This window comes from Pan paniscus, chromosome 16 (genome assembly GCF_029289425.2).
Source record: "Pan paniscus chromosome 16, NHGRI_mPanPan1-v2.0_pri, whole genome shotgun sequence".
NCBI classification, from domain to species: Eukaryota; Metazoa; Chordata; class Mammalia; order Primates; family Hominidae; genus Pan; species Pan paniscus.
This window is the reverse complement of record NC_073265.2, coordinates 15,731,024-15,750,045: the sequence shown is the minus strand read 5'-3', so window position 1 is coordinate 15,750,045 and position 19,022 is coordinate 15,731,024. Positions and strand designations below refer to the sequence as shown.

Below are 19,022 nucleotides of genomic sequence, written 5' to 3'. Positions count from 1 at the left end.
ATTCAAGTGTTATCTGGGCATGCCTCGTGCTGCTGTTCACCTTGAAGTCAAGTGTACCTGAGCACGCATCTGTTCTGCTGTTTACCTTGAATTCAAGTGTAGCTGAGCACACATCTGTTCTGCTGTTTATCTCGAATTCAAGTGTATCTGGGCATGCATTGTGCTGATGTTTACCTCGAACTCAAGTGTAGCTGGGCACACATCGTGCTGCCGTTCACCTTGAATTCAAGTGTACCTGAACATGCATCCATACTGCTGTTTATCTCAAATTCAAGTGTACCTGGGCACGCATATTTTCTGCTGTTTATCTTGAATTCAAGTGTAGCTGGGCACACATGCATACTGCTGTTCACCTTGAATTCAAGTGTACCTGAGCACGCATCTGTTTTGCTGTTTATCTCCAACTCAAATGTACCTGAGCATGCATCTGTTCTGCTGTTTACCTCGAATTCCACTGTACCTGGGTACGCATGCCATACTTTTATTGGGTAACTAGAGCAATTTGTAAAGTAAACTATCATCATTTTCCCCAAGTTGTAACCCTTGGCAAATCATTTCCCCCAAGTTTCAACTTTGTTGAAATGGAAGCTAAGAAATTCCACACAATGTATATATTCCTGGTAAAGTTTGCCCAGTACCTGAGCCAGCACCTAGGGAGGTAAGAGCAGACAGTGGAGGCTGGGGTACAGACAGATTTGGGTGACCCAGACCAAATCTGATCTTCTAGAACCAAGAAATCCCACAGAGACAGGACAAATTGGCCCGTTTGGGGCCAGCGTCCTGCGGGATCCCAGATGCTTATGTTATGTGAATTTTAACACAATTTTAAAAATTGGAAAATAAAACAAAACACCTAGAGCCATGATCTCTAAGGCCATATGTGTTCTGCCCCTATTACTCCTCACTCACTCCATTCCAGCCCCACTGGCCTTTTTCTGGCTCCACAGACATGCCAAGCACTCCCTGCCTCAGGGCCTTTGCAGTGTCTGTTGCCCTCACGTGGAATGCTCTTCCCACAGATCTCTCTATGACTCTCTCTCACTTGCTCTGCTCTAATGTCTCTTTTTCAGTGAGGCCTTTCCTGATCACCCTACAGAAAAGCACCCAGCAATATTCTCTATTCCTTTTCCTTGCCTTGTCTTGGTAGCACTTGCTCCTTGCTGACATATAGAAAGAATATGTGTTTATGCAATGGTGAATGTGATGACCACAGATTTTTCCCCAGCCCTGTTCTAGGCAGAGACTGGGAAATGGGTCATTCCTGTCCCCTATTCCAATTCTCTCCTTCTATAATGGCTTATTTTTCCTTTTTAATGTTCTAACCTAATGTCGAGCAATTTCAGTTGATTTTTCCATAAGCTGGAAGGTCCATGAAATCTCTTTCTATGGCCATTATTTTCTCAAACACTGCAGTGTCTTTTTTCAGTGTTTTCCATATATAATGATATTCCTAGGAATATCTCCTTGGCCTTCCTATCTAAATTCACCCAATGTGGTGTTCTTCATATTTCAAGTGAATTCAATACTGCCTTCATAATTGTTGGCACCTTTAAACTTTTATTGTCCCTGATAGGTAGGTGCTCATCTTATTGGTTAAATGAATGATTTTGGCAATTTCTCTTTTTAAATTATTTTTATTTTTACTTTGAGACAGGGTCTCAGTCTGTTGCCCAGGCTGGAGTGCAGTGACGTGATCTCAGCTCACTGCAGCCTCGACATCCCAGGCTCAAGCAATCTTCCCACCTCAGCTTCCCAAGTAGTTGGGATTGCAGACATGCGCCACAGCACTCCACTAATTTTTTTGTATTTTTGTAGAGACACGATCTTGTTATGTTTCCCAGGCTGGTCTGTAACTCATGCACTCAAGTAATCAGCCCATCTGGGTCTCCCAAAGTGCTGGGATTACAGGCTTCAGCCACAATGCCCAGCCTAAAATATTTTTTGATAGAGTGATTTTGAAGATTAAGCAGGCTAGTGGGTCAAGCACGTAGTACAACATTTGAAGCCCAAAGGCAGGGAGTGTGAGACCCAGGTGGTGGTGGCAGGGATGAAAGGAGAAGCAGGAGGCAATGGGGAATGAGACACTTGAGACTGGAACTCAGGGCTCTTCAGAGAGAGAAGCTTCCAGGTCCTGGAGAAGGGGCAAGACCCATGCGAGTCCCCTGGACGCTCAAAAGGAAGGGCCAGGTTTCCCTGACACGGTGGGCTCCGTGGTCTCCTCCCCTCCTTTTCACCTAAGGAGGGAGGGAAAGAGGGAAAGAGAGGGTCCTGCAGAGGAGGCAGGATGGCCGGTTGAGGGGGGCCTTGGGCGCTTTTTCCCAAGGGCTGCCTCCTGCGGCTGCCCCAGGGGCTTCCTTGAACGAGAATTCCCTGCTCTCCCGCTGAGAGCCAGGGTGGGTCCTCTGTCCCTCACCGTGAAGTTCAATGAGTATTGGAGAGTCTGCATGAGGTGAAGGGGCTTCAGCCCAACCACTGGTCCCTGCTGCACTCACTCTTCAAGAAGGACCACCAGCTGCCTGATGGTGAGCATGGAGCAGGTCTGAGTGGACCAGACTAGGGCCAAGAAACACACCAAAATTGAAACACAAAGAAATACAAAACATGAACAGACCAATAACAAATAATGAGATCAAAGCTGTAATAAAAAGTCTCCCAGTAAAGAAAAGCCCCAATATTCTATGGCTTCACTACTGAATTCTAACAAACATTTAAAGAACGAACACCAATCCTACTGAAACTATTCCACAAAATAGAGATGGGGAATACTTCCAAACTCATTCTATAACAGCAGAATTACCTTTATACCAAAATCAAAGACACTTTAAAAAAAGAAAACTACAATATCTCCAATTAATATTGATGCAAATATCCTCAACAAAATGCTAGCAAACCTTTAAGCAATACGTTAAAAATATCATTCTTCATGATCATGTGTGATTTATCACAAGGATGCAAGAATGGTTGCAAATCAATCCAAATGATACATCACATCAACAAAATGAAGGAAAAGATTATATAATCATTTAAATTAAGGCATTTTAAAAAAGCATTTGATAAAATTCAACATCCCATCATGATTAAAAACCCTCAAAAACCTGGGTAGAGAAAGAACATTATTAACATAATAAAAGCCATATATGACATACCCACAGCTAGTATCATACTGACAAGGGAAACACTGAAATCCCCTTCTCTAAGATCTGGAACATGACCAGGATGCCCACTTTCACCACTGTTATTCTCCATAGTACTGGAAGTCCTAGCAAAAGCAATCAGACAAGAGAGAGAAATAAAGGGCATCTAAAGGGAAGAAGACAAATTATCCTTGTTTTGCAGATGATATAATCTTATATTTGTAAAAACCCTGGAGACTCCACAAAAACTACTAGAACTGATAAATTCAGTAGAGTTTCTGGATACAAATCAATATATAAAAATCAGTAGCCTTTTTTTTTTTTTTTTGAGACAGAGTCTTGCTCTGTCACCCAGGCTGGAGTGCAGTGGTGCAATCTTGGCTCACTGCAAGCTCCGCCTCCTGGGTTCACACCATTCTCCTGCCTCAGCCTCCCGAGGAGCTGGGGCTACAGGCACCCACCATCACGCCTGGCTAACTTTTTTTGTATTTTTAGTAGAGACGGGGTTTCATCGTGTTAGCCAGTATGGTCTCGATCTCCTGACCTCGTGATCTGCCCACCTCACCTTCCCAAAGTGCTGGGATTACAGGCGTGAGCCACCGTGCCCGGCAGGAATCAGTAGCATTTCTATATGCCAAGAGTGAACAATCTGAAAAAGAATTTAAAAAGAAATACCATTTATCATAGCCACAAATAGAACTAAATACATAGAAATCAACCAAAGAAGTAAAGGATTTCTACAACAAAAACTATAACACAATCATAAAATAAATTGAAGACACAAAAATTGAAAGATATTCCATGTTCATGGATTGATAGTGTTAGTATGTTAAAATGTCTATATTACCAAAAGCAATTCACAGATTAAATGCAGGAATCACATTAACTGACTTCAAATTATATTACAAAGCTATAGTAACTCTAGTAGCCTGGTACTGGCATAAAAATAGACACATAAACCAATGGAATTGAACAGATAACCCAGAAAAAAATTTTATACATTTTCACTGAACTCATTTTCAACAAAGGTGCCAAGAACTTAAATTAGGGAAAAGACAATCTCTTCAATAAATCATGCTTGGAAAACTGGATATCTACATGCAAAAGAATGAAATTATAACCCCAACTCTTGCCAAATACAAAATTCAAATCAAAATGGATTAAATACTTAAATCTAAGACCTCGAATTAAAGAACTACTGCAAGAAAACATTGGGGAAAGTCTCTCCAGGTCTTGGCAAAAATGTCTTGAGTAATACCCCACAAGCACAGGCAACCAAAGCAAATATGGACAAATGAAGTTACATCAAGTTAAAAATCTTCTGCATGTCAAAGGAAATGATCAATAAAGTGAGGAGACAACCCACAGAATAGGAGAACATATTTGCAAACTATTCACCTGACAAAGGATTAATAACTAGAACAGATAAGCAGCTCAAACTACTGTATAGGAAAAAAATCTAGTAATCTGATCTTTAAAATGGGCAAAATCTTTCAATAAACACGTCTTAAAAGAAGGCATATGAATTGCAAGCAGTTATATTATCAGAAACATGCAAATCAAAACTACAATGAGATATCATCTTATGCCAGTTAAAATGAATTTTGTCCAAAAGTCAGGCAACAGCAAATGCTAGTGAGAATGTGGAGAAATGGGAAGCCTGGTACACTGTTGGTGGAAATGTAAATTAGTACAACCACAATGGAAAACAGCTTGGAGGTTCCTCATAAAACTAAACTAGAGCTTCCATATAATCCAGCAATTTCACTGCTAAGTATATACTCACAAGAAAGGAACTCAGTATGTTGAAGAGATGTCTACATTCCCATATTTGTTGCAGCACTGTTGAAAATAGCCAAGATTTGGAAGCAACATAAGTGTCAATCAACAGATGAATGGATAAAGAAAATGTAGTATGTATACACAGTGAAGCCAGAAAAAAAGAATGAGATTCTGTCATTTTTAACAACATGGATGAGGGTTATTATGTTAAATGAAATAAGCCAGGCACAGAAAGACAAACTTTTCATGTTCTCACTTATTTATGGGCGCTAAGGATCCCATTGAGTTGAACTCAACGGAGATAGAGAGTAGAAGGATGGTTACCAGAGGCTTAGAAGCATAGTAGGGGGGCAGTTTGGTAGGGCCATGGAGGGAAGTGAGGATGGCTAATGGGTACAAGAAATAGTTAAAAAGAATGAATAAGAGGTAGAGGTACTATTTGATTGCACAACAGGGTATTTGTGCTAATAGCACAACAGTAGTATTTGTACTGATAACACAGTTTGTACTGGTAGCACAACAGTAGTACTTGATACCACAACACTGCAATTGTCAATAACTGACAATTATTATAATCAATAATAATTTAGTTGTACCTTTTAAAATAACTGAAATCATATAATTCAATTTTTGTAATACTGAGTAAATGCTTGAGGAGATGGATACCCCATTTACCATGCTGTGATTGTTACACATTGCATGCCTGTATCAAAGTATCTCATGTACCCCATTTATACACAACTACTGTATACCCACAAAAACTAAAAATAAATGTGATATAATAATCAGGTATGGTTTTGCTGGGGTATATATTACATTGTTGTATTTTGCCTAGTCTATAGGATTAGGGGGAATAGCTGTGGTAAGTTCCCACAGAGGCAGTTGCAAAACTCCCTACACTTCTCTCTCCCATTTGCACTTTAGTTTGTTAAAATCTGCTAAAGCTGTTTCTAATTCACTACTTTGTAGCATTCTTTGGCTTTGTTTTGGAGGACTAGTAAATCAGTTAGCTGATATTGGTTTGAAAACCCTGAATCATAGGTCTTAAGCATTATTTGGAATTCCTTGGCAAACCTAAGGTGTCTTGAGTCAGATCAGGAAATCCAAACATCAGAGCACTTAATTCTGACTTGGTGTAAGGTGTATATCTTATGTTTGAACCCACTCTTCCTGTGGGTTTTGTTTTAAAAGAAATGACTACTATTTTGTCTTCTCCTGTAGCTATTTCTGGACCCTTTGTGGTTTAAGAAGGAATACAGGGAGGAGAAAGAGAAAAAAAATGAAATCATCCAGGCAAGGAAGTTTAGAAAGCAGAGGTTTAGGAGAAGAAAAAGAAGAGACAGTTTCTGGCAGCTTCCTGATTTTAGAAGCTGATTTTGCTACTTTTCTTTAATTCTGAGGTAGTTTCAAATATTTTATTGTTACCTTTCTGGAAAGAAATAAGTTTATCATTTCTACTTTTGGATGTTTTTAGGTGCCAGCTAAAATACAACCCTCATTTATTTTCCTTGATGCAGAAACCTAACTTCTCTAATTTAGCATACGAGAAGACCAGTTTGGGAATATTTAAAGTTCTTCACTTTGGGAACCTTAGATGTTGGTCGTCCTTAGTAAAATCCTCCCTTTACATAAATGTTTGCAAGAAGAGGTGCTATAATTATCACACATAAAACCAGCTGGTGTGCCCAAAGGGGGACACTCTCCTTGCCTGTCCTCGATTTTAGAGATTTTTTTCTCATTTTTCTTTAAAAGGAGTAGTTGAACTGTGGCTTGTCATTTGGTTAGAGGATCAGAGTGTGCCGATTGTGGATGAGACTCCATGGTGTCCATCGATGAGTCATTTCTGTCCTCTTGTATCTCCCAGTTTCTCTGTCTTGGCGTTTATCACCTCCAGGGAGATGCAAATCAAAACAATACCAGACATTACCTTATCTTAAGTAGAATGGCCATAATCGAAATGACAAAAGAGAACAAGTGTTGGCAAGGATGTGGAATAAAGGGAACTCTTATAAACTGTTGGTTTGAATACAAATTAATACAGCCACTATGAAAAACAAGTATGGAAGTTTCTCAACCTAAAATGGAACTACTGTATGTTCCAGCAATTCCACAACTGGGCATATAGCCAAAAGAAATAAAATCAGTATGTTAAAGAGATAGCTACACTCCCATGTTTATTACAGCACTATTGACAATGGCCAAGATATGGAATCAATCACAGTGCCCATCAAAGAATAAATGGATAAGACAACATGGTATGTAAACATAATGAAATGCTATTTGGCCACAAATATATGGCATAATAAAATAAATGGCAGAATAAAATTCTGCCATTTAAGACAACATAGATGAACCTGAAGGACATTATGTTAAGTGAAATAAGCCAGACATAGAGAGACAAATAACACAGGAATTTATTAAAAGTGGAATCTAAACAAGTTTATCTCTTAGAAGTAGAGAGTAGAATGGTGGTTACCAGAGCCTGCGGTGGTTAGTGGGGAGGACAGGATCGAAAGATGTTGGTCAAAGGAAACATAATTATTATTAGATAGAAGAAATATATTTTACAAGATCTGTTATGCAGCACGGCAGTCATACTTAATTATGATATATTGCAGTCCTGAAAAATGAAAAGGTAGTTGATGTTAAGTGTTTTCACCACAAAAAAACAATAACTTTTAGATCATGCATTTGTTAATTAGCTAGATTTAATCATTTTATAATCTATATGTAATTCAAAACATACATAATAAACTTACACAATGTTATTTTCAATTAAAAACAAATTTTAAAATTATGCTTAAAAATTTTTTTATTCAAGCTAGAATTTGAATATAGCTAAATATCTTCAATAAATAAGAAAAATTAAAATAATTTCAAAAATTAAAACTAAGAGATTTGCTTGCCAGTAGGAGCTGCGTAAGAGTGTACTCAAGAAGAAAATAACATTTTCCTGTATGAAGGTAAAATTAAAATGAAGGGGTGAGAGACAGACCTTGAGAATACAAAATCATAGTGGACATTGAACTGAGGAAAGCACACAGTTCTTGGCACCAAAAAATTAAAAGATATTGAGATATTATAAAAGTACAATTCACATGTTTTATTTAAATCAGAAAGAAAATTATGTGCTTTTTGTATAATTTAATTGATTACAAAGAAATAATTTTTAGAAAATTTTATCACCAACTTGTTAAAAATAGATGGCACTTCCATTGAAACTTTTGCAGAATATTGATGATTCTTTTATCAGATCTGATTAGCACCAGAGGACTGACAGTGGCATAGGTATCGACCACAAACTTGTGGACACCATATGTGACAGGGCCAATTACCCATAACAGCATTGTGGATGATGAGAGGATGAAGTCCACTGAGTACATCAGCACAAAGGAATTCACCAGCATCAGGATGGTCTTGGTGGCCATTTTCACTAGAGAAGTCCTTAGTATAAGGCTGCTGCTGTGAAATTGCTGGGAGTGCCTCTGATGCCTGGACAAAAGAATGACCATGTATACACTTGAGAGCAGCATGATTCCTATGAAGAAGTCATCTCTGGATAATGACAGCGTAAGAAATAGCGTCCTGATGAGGACATTCATTGGGAAAAATGTACAATATTTGCTGATATTCAAAATTATCTGGGTCATTGGAATAACCTACAGTGTAGATTATCATGTCACTACTGAAAGACAAATTGCTAAACCAAAAAACAAATAAGCCCAGGATATTGTATTTTGTAAATTTGTGTTTAAATCTAACCAACCAGGAAGTGCTGGGGCTGATGGTAATGGCCTGGAGCATGCTCAGGAGGCAGGTGGTGCAGATGGAGAGGCCCCTCATCACCTTGTGCAAATAGAAGAAAGCTTTAGGCTGGGCGCAGTGGCTCACGCCTGTAATCCCAGCACTTTGGGAGGCCGAGGCGGGTGGATCACGAGGTCAGGAGATCGAGACCATCCTGGCTAACACGGTGAAACCCCGGCTCTACTAAAAAATACAAAAAAAATTAGCCAGGCGTGGTGGCAGGCGCCCGTAGTCCCAGGCACTTGGGAGGCTGAGGCAGGAGAATGGCGTGAACCCGGGAGGTGGAGCTTGCAGTGAGCTGAGATCGTGCCACTGCACTCCAGCCTGGGCAACAGAGTGAGACTCTGTCTCCAAAAAAAAAAAAAAAAAAAGAAAGCTTTACATCTAAAGTTATTCTGAAAATTCAGTGACTCAAACATGTCTGGAGACAAAAACTCCATTGCAGTGAAGAGCATTACTAGGTGGACAAAGGCCAAATGACAGGTGACCAGGTCATGGGTCTTAGGCCTGTGATCCTGAAAGAATGTAAAAATGTGGAAGAGAAGATGGAAGATGTTGGCTGAGATTCTAATGCTAGCTTGACAATTAAAGGCATTTTTAAAAGATAACATAAGTGAAAACTGTGTTCATCCTAATGGCATAGAAGAAACATATTTTGTAGATCTGAAAAAAAATGACTTCATATCATCAATGTTCTTTCTTCAGTGTTTGAAATTATTACCATCATTATTATTTTTATTTTACTCACTTATTCTTGATTAACCTTGATGCTAAATTCTTGATAATGTACCCCCTGCACTCTTTTCTAAGCCAAATAATTATATATATATATATAATTATTACTCTCTCTATATAATGAATACATTTACAATCATGCCTGTATAGGGTGCACACTATCTATATTCCTAATGCCCTTTGCCCTCCATCTTTAGAAATCAATTTTTGTTATTTTGTGTTCTCTCATTTTATTTTTAACACCCAATTCAGTGACAGGCATATAAAATGAATCACATTTGCAGAGTTGAATTGAATAAAATGTATGCAAAAGTGGAAAGACTCACTAAAGCAAACAATTAAAAATATATCCAATTGAGTCTTTCTCATGATCTATCACTTTGATACGGTTTATTCTTCACTCTTCCATGGTTTTTGATGCTTATGATTCTACTGGGCCCACCATGATAATTCATAATGGTCTGCTTATTTTTCATCAGCATATCAGCAATTTTGATCCCATTTGCAACCTTATATTCTCTTTGCCATGAATTGTAATGTATTTCCAGTATCTAAGAACTTGGATGTAAATATCTTTTTTAGGGAGTGGGAAACATTATTCTGTTTATCCAAACCCTAATTAACTGTATGTCTTAGAAATGGTCCTGGTGCTTTCCCAGTTTAGTTCACATCCCAGAGACTTATCATGTGAACTCTCTTCATCTCAGAACAAAATTTTTAATATTTGCCTCTCAGTTATCAACAAGATAAACACTGCTTTTAGTCATTTTATTTCAACCAAGAGGTTGCATTAAAATAGTCACACATGGTTCTTTTTCCTGAGACTTTACTTGATACAGGAATGTCAGTCTCTAATGAGAAATAATAATGCCTCTCAAGTTTTCTTGGGATATCCTCAATACCATAATACCTTGTAAAATTTTGCAGAACAATTTTGCAGTTGCCATTTCATGTTATTTGGCAAGGATTCAGGTATCATTGTATCATTTTGCTTTAATCCATGGGTAAAAACAATTTAGCTTCATGCATGAAATATAAAAAAAAGTAAATTAGCACAGATTTGGGGGGGATGAAGGTGTGTCTGGTTATATATTCAAAGTCATTTATCATTACACTGTCCCCTAAATAAAAATATGAAAGGCAATGCAAATATCTTGACACTTAGTATTCTTGTCTAATAAACACAAGTGACTGAGGTAAAAAATATTGCTCTAAAACCACCAGATATGTTTGATTTTATAAAGGAAATATCATCTAGGTGATTAAATGGTTATTACTCTCTCTACAAAACTTTAGTAAGTGAATCCATTTATCATAAATGTCAGAATCAAACAATGAAAAGTTCCCACCAACATGCGTCTGCACCATCAGCATGGTTGAGTTCTGCTGTCAAGTTGAAATCAGAAAAAAAAAAAAAAAAACAAGAGGAGGCACCAAGATGGCCAAATAGGAACAGCTCTGGTCTACAGCTTCCAGCACTATCAACACAGAAGACAGATGATTTCTGCATTTCCAACTGAAGTACCTGGAACTGGTTGGACAGTGGGTGTGGCCCATGGAGAGGGTGAGCTGAAGCAGGGTGGGGCATCACCTCATCCAGGAAGTACAAGGGGTTGGGGGATTTCCCTTTCCTAGCCAAGGGAAGCCATGACAGATGGTACCTGGAAAATTGGGACACTTCCACCCTAATACTTAAGGATTGTAAGGTTTCTGCTGATAGGTCTACTGTTAGCCTAATAGAGTTCCCTTCGAAAGTGACCTGACCCTTTCCTCTAACTCCGTTAAGGCTTTTATTTTCATGTTGACCTTGGAGAATCTGATAACTGTGTCTTGGGGATTGTTGTCCTATACAGTACTTCACAAAGGTACTCTAAATTTCTTGAATTGGCATGTTGGCCACTCTAATGTGATTGAGGATATTTTTGTGTGGATTATATTCCCAACAAGTTATCCAATTTTTTTTTTTTAGATGGAGTCTCTCTCTGTCCCCCAGGCTGGAGTTCAATGGCACAACCTTGGCTCACTGCAACCTGCACCTCCCAGGTTCAAGCAATTATGCTGCCTCAGCCTCCCAAGTAGTTGGGACTACAGGCATGCACCACCACACCTGGCTAATTACGTATTTTTAGTAGAGACTGGGTTTCTACATGTTGGTCAGGCTGGTCTCGAACTCCCAACCTCAGGTGATCAGCCTGCCTCATCCTCCCAAAGTGCTGGGGTTAGAGGCATGAGCCACCACGCCCAGCCTGTGTTAACTCTTTGATTATCTGAATCTTCCAATTCCCCCCAACCACCAGTGAATTATTTCTGCTAAATTTTTTTTTTGTTTTTGAAAAGAGAATGATGGAAACCCACCCTGTTCCAGTGGGAGAGTACAGGGATTCCCTGGAAAGACTCCGGCTTGGAACCCTCAGACCAGAGTTTAGGTCCAGGGGTCCACTTGGTGACTCAGGAGAAACCCTGGACCCCACCTCAAGGAATCTTGGATCCCCCGGTGGGGGTCTCAGAAGCAGGAGGCTGCTGGGCCACGGCAGGGACAAGGCTTTCTCCGGCACCCCCATACAAGGTTCCTCCATAGAAAGAAATCATGTTGCCTGTTCCGCAGCAGGCATGCCATCCCAGGCCCCTGAGACCCCCAGGGGACATCCCCGCTCTGCCAACCGTGTGAATACACTCCACCTCCCAGCCTCTGCCATGTCACAGATGACTTGAGGCTTCAGATGAGTGACTCCCCAGAGTCACATGGGCCTATGCTTGGGTCCCAGCATCTTCTGTGACCCTTGAGGTGGCTCTCAGCATAGGAGGCTGATTTCTAGGCCTCTATGTGCTGTTCTGTGAATGGGACAGGTAACAGACCTCTATGGCAGGCATGAAATGCCAAGCGCCCGCCACAAGGCCTGGCAACAAACTCTCAGGAAATTCAGGTCATTCTCTGGGAGTGGCCACAGATGCTTCTCAGAACCCCAACCCCTGGCACTGCTCCAGCCCATGCTGGACCCTTCATCATCCAGGTGTCCCAGGCCCACAAGTACCTGACATCTCAGGTGGCACTTGTGGCCCACTGTGTGACCCTAAGCATACCTCCATGTTCTCTGGGCTGAGTCTCTGAGCCGCCACAGCTCTGCAGAGCCCAGGCTGTGGGCTCCAACCCCTGACCTCCAGCTTGACTTACTAAATGTAATCTCCAGGGCTAATTTTAATCCTGGGCAGGAATTGGACACATTCCCATGGCTAGGATGAGTCCCTGGAGGCTGGAGGTGACACCATCTCACAGGATCCAGTGCCAAGATAATCCCTCAAATGACCCCTATGCATGTGGTCTCATGAGAGCAGGGACTGGGGCTGATCTTGGGCCTGAGTCTCTTGAGCATAGAAGGCTCAACTAAGCCCTTTCTCAATCTGTCTCAATTTTTAGTTATAGGGACACTATGGCTAGTGCAGGGGTCACGTGACAGGGAAACCCCGAGAGGCAGGAAGTTGGGGGCCTTTCTGGACTGATGTCCTAGAGCTGAGACAGGAAGTGAATTCCATGCAGAACAAACAGCAGGTACAAGGATCCCAAGGGGGAGAGAAACAGCAGTGAGGTTGGAGTGGGTGGGGAGGGCAAGAGGCCACAGAGGCTGGGCCACACTGGGCCTTCTGAGCTGCAGGAGGCTCTGGGTTTTAGTCTAAGAGCAAAGACGAGCTATGAGAGGGTTTTGAGGAGAGAAGGGATGGGGCTGATTTATCATTTTAACACGCAGCTCATGGCTACCATGGAAAGCAGGACTATCAGGGCTGGGGTGGAGATGGCAGGAGGCTGGAGATGAGGTCAGAGCTGTGACCATCTGAGCAGAGCCTGGGGCGGTACCCTCTCTGTGCTGGTCTGTACCTCACACTGAAAGTCACTGGATCCCACGGCTTATTTGGCCCTCCAGAATATCAGGAGGTCCCCCACCAACTCTGGTGTGAGGTGACAGGTGCAGATGAGTTGATGCGGGGCTTAACTCTCCTGACCCCCCATGACACTGGAACTCTCCTGATCCCATCACCAAAGAACCAAGCTGTCCCCCACTCTGCCCCTGAGAGATCAAGCTCTAATCATGGCCTCCCTTGCTCACACATTCTCCATGGTTCCACATTGACCTTGTGAGAAAATTTCTGCATCCAGCCTGACATTCAAACACCTTGCCCTAATCAGCTCCTGCCTACTTCTCTCTATCTTTGATAAATATTTCTGTCTAGAAGGTCCTTTTTTCCCTTCTTCACCTAGCCAACTCCTATTCACACTTCAGAACTCAGCTCAGGTCAGATGAGGTGGTTCATGCCTGTAATTCCAGCACTCTGAGAGGCCAAGACAGGAGGATTACTTGAACCCAGGAGGTTGAGACCAGCCTGAACAACATGATGTAACCCCATCTCTACAAAAAATACAAAAATTAGCTGTGTGTGGTGGCATGTGCCTGTAGTCCCACCCTGAAGTAGGAGGATCAATTGAGCACGGAAGGTCAAGGCTGCAGTGAGCAGTGATTGTGCCACTGCATTTCAGACTGAGCTACAGAGAAAAAAAAACTCAGCTCAAGAACAAGCATTCCTCCAAGAAGCCCTCCCTGTTGTTCCTCTGGAATCCCACAGTCCCCATCCTTCCCCTGTAGTTCTGACCCCATGGGGCTGGCAGTAGATACATCCAACTTTGTCTCCCCTAGACTAGACAGCCCTCTAGATCAGGCCTAGGAGTGGACAGTAAAATTTAGAGAGTGCAACAGGTGAAGAGAGACGTGACTGACTCCCTCCTCTTTAGCTTCCCTTGACAGCTTCCTCTCAGACTGCCCCAGCTGATATCCTGCCCAAAAACTCACATGCTTGCAAATCCAGCCACTAACCATTGACCTGTCTTGGACTCAAGTGTGAAGAGTCAGCCAAGAATGCAGACCTGGAAGCCTAGGGTGTATGTGTGTGTATTTGTAGTCAAGTGAAAATCCCACCCAAGCTCCAGACAGACCCTGGCGGCCCATTCTGCAGATGTTGGTGAGGTTGGTATTTCTGTGGAGGTGTCAGCAAAGGTTGAATGTGCCAGGCATGAGGCAAAGGCCAAGGTTTAGGGGGACTTCTACACACACAACTGCCCCCTTGCCTCGTCCAGCCAGAAAGCAGAGAGCAGTGGCATCTGCCCAGCACAGAGGCAGATGGGTGAATCCACTCACCCGAGGATAGAGCAGGGAAGACGGGACAGGAGAAATCCAAGAGGGCTTCTCAGGGGAGGAGGCGTGTAGTTTGGCTTAGATACAGAGGCTAGACAGGGGCCTGAGCAGATGAGTAGGGGACTGGGCATTTGAAGCCAAGAGTCTTGCACCTCCCTACCCCTTTCTTTGCACCCTCATACTCGAGCATTTATTAGCAACTTGTGCTAACCACTGAGCTAAGCTGACCTCCAAGTAATTAGAAAGCTTAAGTAAACCAACATCTGTAGATGAGAAAGGTGACTGAGGACCTACTGTTACAAAGGCAAAGTAATTTGAGGCTGCAATGAGCTACGAGCAACTGTGTTCCAGCCTGGGAGACAGAATGTACAAAAATAGTAATAACAGAAAGTATACATCAATCTCAATTTTTTTAAAAAAGGCAGATGGTTTTACAGTTGTTTTATCAAAACTCAAAGAACAGGAAAGCCCAAATTATTTCAACAAAGTCAGACCTTTTAAACAGATGATAGCTGCCCAAGTCATTTTTATGAAACTTCTTTATATCAAAACCTAAGTCTAAAAAGAGAAAAGTGTTGACCTTGATACGGGCTGTGTTAGGCAGAGATTTCAATGAAGTCCTCTCTGAAGAGGTGACGTTTGATCTGAGACCTGAAGCACCAGAAAGAGGCAGCCAAGCCAGAAAGAGGCAGGAATGGGAAGGTCTAGGGAAAGACTGGTCCTGGCAGGCGGAACTGCAGTGGCAAAGGCCCAGCTGTGATCAGGAGCTTGGCATTTGGAAAAATAAAGAGTGTGTGTGACTGGACAGCATAAGCAAGTGGGCAGAGGAGGAGATCGTGATAGGGTGTGCACTGGTCAGGCCACCTAGGTCCTGGAGCCCACAGTGAGAAGCATGGGCTTGACTCTGAGGGCAAAGGAGAGCCACAGAGAGTTTGGGTAAAGGGGAAAGTTGGCATTTAATTTTATAGCTTTTTGAAGTTTGTTTTGTTTTCTTAGAAACAAGGTCTCAGTCTGTTACCCAAACTGGAGTGCAGCTCAAAATATTTTCCAATTTATCTTGTGATTTTTTTTTGATCCAATGATTTAGAGGTGGGTTGTTAAATTTTCACATATTTTCAGATGTCCAATATTTCTTACTGTTGTTAGTTTCTAATTCTGTTTCAGTCAGATAACTTATTTGTTTTCCCTGTCTCTCCTGTCTTCTGATCCTGTTTTTCCATTGACTACCATTTTTAAAATAAACTTATTTCAGTGTGTCATTTACAATCCTAATTTTTTGCTCTTTCTCTGAAGTGGTTGTTCCAGGGATTATAATGTGCTTTTCCATTTTTCCAACGAATGAAGAACGAAGTGATCGACTTCTTGCCTCTGCCGGGACTCTGAAGCGCTGCCCCGAGGCAGTGGATGGAGGGTGTCAGGCGTGACATCAAGAGCTCTGCAGCCAGGGCCTGGGACAACCTCCCGCTCCTCCTCCCCGGAGCCTCGCAGCCAGCATCCCCAGCGGCCCGTGTGCCCCGGCCAGGCGAGACCTCAGCGCTGTGGCGGCCGCAGACCTCACCTGGGCATGCCCCGGGCTGCATGCGGACCGCCGGGCGCCCAGGACCCTAGAGGCAACCAGCGGGCTGGATCCGCACAGCGGCCCTGGGGAATGGATGGTGTACAGGGGACAAAGCTACACATGTCTTTCATTTTGGAGGGGGGAAAAAGAAAAAACGGAAATGAAAGATAGAAAATGTGTGGGCTCTCCGTCCTTTCCTTTGCTCCTGAGCGCTGTCTGGGGTGGGGGGCTCAGCGAGCTTCAAGAGGTGGCCGAGATTCCCCCACCTCGCCCCCAGATCCCTGGGAGAGGTCAGCACGGCCCCTCCCTTGGGTGTCACAGAGACCGATGCGGGTCCCGCTCCCCGGGAAGGAGTGGGTCTGGGTCCAGTCCGCAGGACCCCCTCGCGGATGCTGACGCAGAATGGAGTTAAGGTGGGGGCAGCGCTGGACCCCAGGGCCCCTGCCTGCCTCCTGGGGAGCCCGGTGACCCAGGCAGCCCTGGTGAGGCCGCAGGAGTCTGGGCCCTAGCGACGCCCCTGGGCTCCCACAGGACGAATGTAGACGGTGAGGCCAAGGACGCCCTGCTGCCCTCGGGACTGTCCCTCCAGCCTCCAGCTTTCCGTGGCTATTGGGCCCCCTCTGCAGAGGGGCAGGGGAGCCCACCCTGGATCCTGAGGCGCCGAGCTTGAGGGACCCCAGAGCTCCAGCCAGGCCGCTTTCTTTGAGGATGGTGAAGCTGAGGTCCCGAGGAGGGCAGGGGCAGGTCCCGGGCCCTCCTCAGGCAAAGGGAGCCGATTTAGGGGCTGAGGTCCAGGAGGGGCTTCTGCGACCTCTAGGGCCCTAGAGCCCGGGAGGATGAGAGACTGGGGGCCTTTGTCCACCCCTGGGGCTGGGCAGAAGCTCAGCCTGTGCAACCCGAAGCTGCTTCTGCCCAGTCCCAGCCGCGGCCCCTTTAAGAGGGGGTGGTGCTTCAGCCTGGCGCCAGGGACGCTGCCAGCACCCAGGTCCCGACGGAAGCCGAGACTGCGCTTCGTGCGAGGCCCGGGCAGCATCGGCGGCGTGGTCAGAGCGAGTCTCGGAGAAGATGTGGTGGCTTCCGTTTGTTGGTGGAGGAGGTGGCAGGCCTCGGCGGTAAGTGGAGGGGGATGAACCCCACCTGGAACCCTGTGGGTCTCCCTACTCCTTCCCGGCCGCTCCCTGCTTTCGGGCCCTGACTTCTAAGTGGGCATCTGGGCCTGAGTCCTCAGCGTTGGGGCGGTTGTGGGATCCTGGCCTCGGCAGCGTCCACACCCCCGCCGGGAAGGCTATGCCCCTGTCCGACCCACGTCCAGCCTATAGGAGCGCCCTGGCCCAGAGCCGGCAGTGAAGCGCTGGACTGGGTCCCTCCGAGCCCCACGGGCCTCTGAGCTGGGGCCTAGGGTTATTTTTTATGCCTCAGGACCTTTAGAAAGAGACCTCACTAGAGCAGGGGACATCTGTAGTTTCAATTCTTTGAGGAGTTTCCAGCTATTTAACTGTTTTCCATGGTGTGTACCCTAATTTTCATTTCCACCTACAGTGTATGAGTTCCCCTTTCTCCAAAACCAAACCCCCATTCCAATTTTTTTTGTTGTTGTTGTTATTTTGAGACGGAGTCTCGCTCTGTCTCCAAGGCTGGAGGGCAGTGGCGCCATCTCGGCTCACTGCAACCTCCACCTCCTGGTTTCAAGGAATTCTCCTGTCTCAGCCTCCTGTGTAGCTGGGACTACAGGCGCCCGCCACCACGCCCAGCTAATTTTTGTATTTTTATTTTTAGTAGAGACGGGGTTTCACGATATTTGTCAGGCTGGTCTGAAACTCGTGACCTCAGGTGATCCATCCGCCTTGGCTTCCCAAAGTGCTGGGATTACAGACGTGAGCCACGGCTCCCAGACCCTCGTATTTTTAAAAAATTTTTCTAGGAATATTCAATAAGTGTGAGATTATCTGCGTGTGGTTTTGAATTACAGTATTCTAATGAATAGTTAATTTTGAGGACCTTATCTCTTATCTGTTGTTCGATTTTATATCTGTGCAGAATTGTCTTTTCAGGTTATTTGTGAATTATTAGATTGGATTCTTTTTCTACTTTGTAGTGTTTTTTTGTGTACACGTTAGTTGACAACTCCTCGTGAATTACATGATTGCCTGAAATTTTTGCATAATCTATGGGATGCTTTTTTATTTGGAAAGTAGTTTTCTTTGCTATGCAGAAACTTTTCACGTTGATGTAGTCCCATATGTTTTTTTTTTTTGCGTTTTATGCGTGTCATAATGGTCACCCATATTAGAAAATATGCATCAGTAACAAAGCATTTAATTGTCAATGAGGTTTTTCTTCCAGGGTGTTTGTTTCTTTTCCTCTTTGCAAAGGTTAGCAGAGATTCAAGTGACCCAAAATATATGCTCAACCTGTGTTTTACTTAAGTAAACACAGTAATGTTTTTAAAAACATTTTGTGGTTTATGGTATTTTGTTTTGGCCTTCAGTTGATGGGGGGGGGCGGTTGATTTTCATACATCGTGTAAAATAAGGGTCCTGTTTCTCGCTTTTGCATCCGGATATCATTTTTCTCAAAGCTATTCATTGATCAGACTCTGCCTTCCACGTTGTGGTGTTCTTTATCAAAGTCAGTTGACTGTGTCCATATTTGTGTTGTTTTTGTCCTCCCTGTTTTTGTCCATAGCTCTAGGTATTTCTTTTTATGCAAGTACCATATATCTACTGCATAACTACAACTTGGCAATTTAATTTGATATCAAGGATTGTGAGTTCTCACTTTGATTGTATTTCTCAAGATTCCTTTAGATATTCATTGCTTTTGTGGTTC

At 43.4% G+C, this 19,022-nt stretch overlaps 1 pseudogene; it reads right to left on the bottom strand.

The window, feature by feature from the left end:
- Positions 1-8,098: 8,098 nt before the first annotated feature.
- Positions 8,099-9,651, bottom strand: LOC117978734 (putative vomeronasal receptor-like protein 4; annotated as a pseudogene).
- Between the last annotated feature and the right edge of the window lie 9,371 nt (positions 9,652-19,022).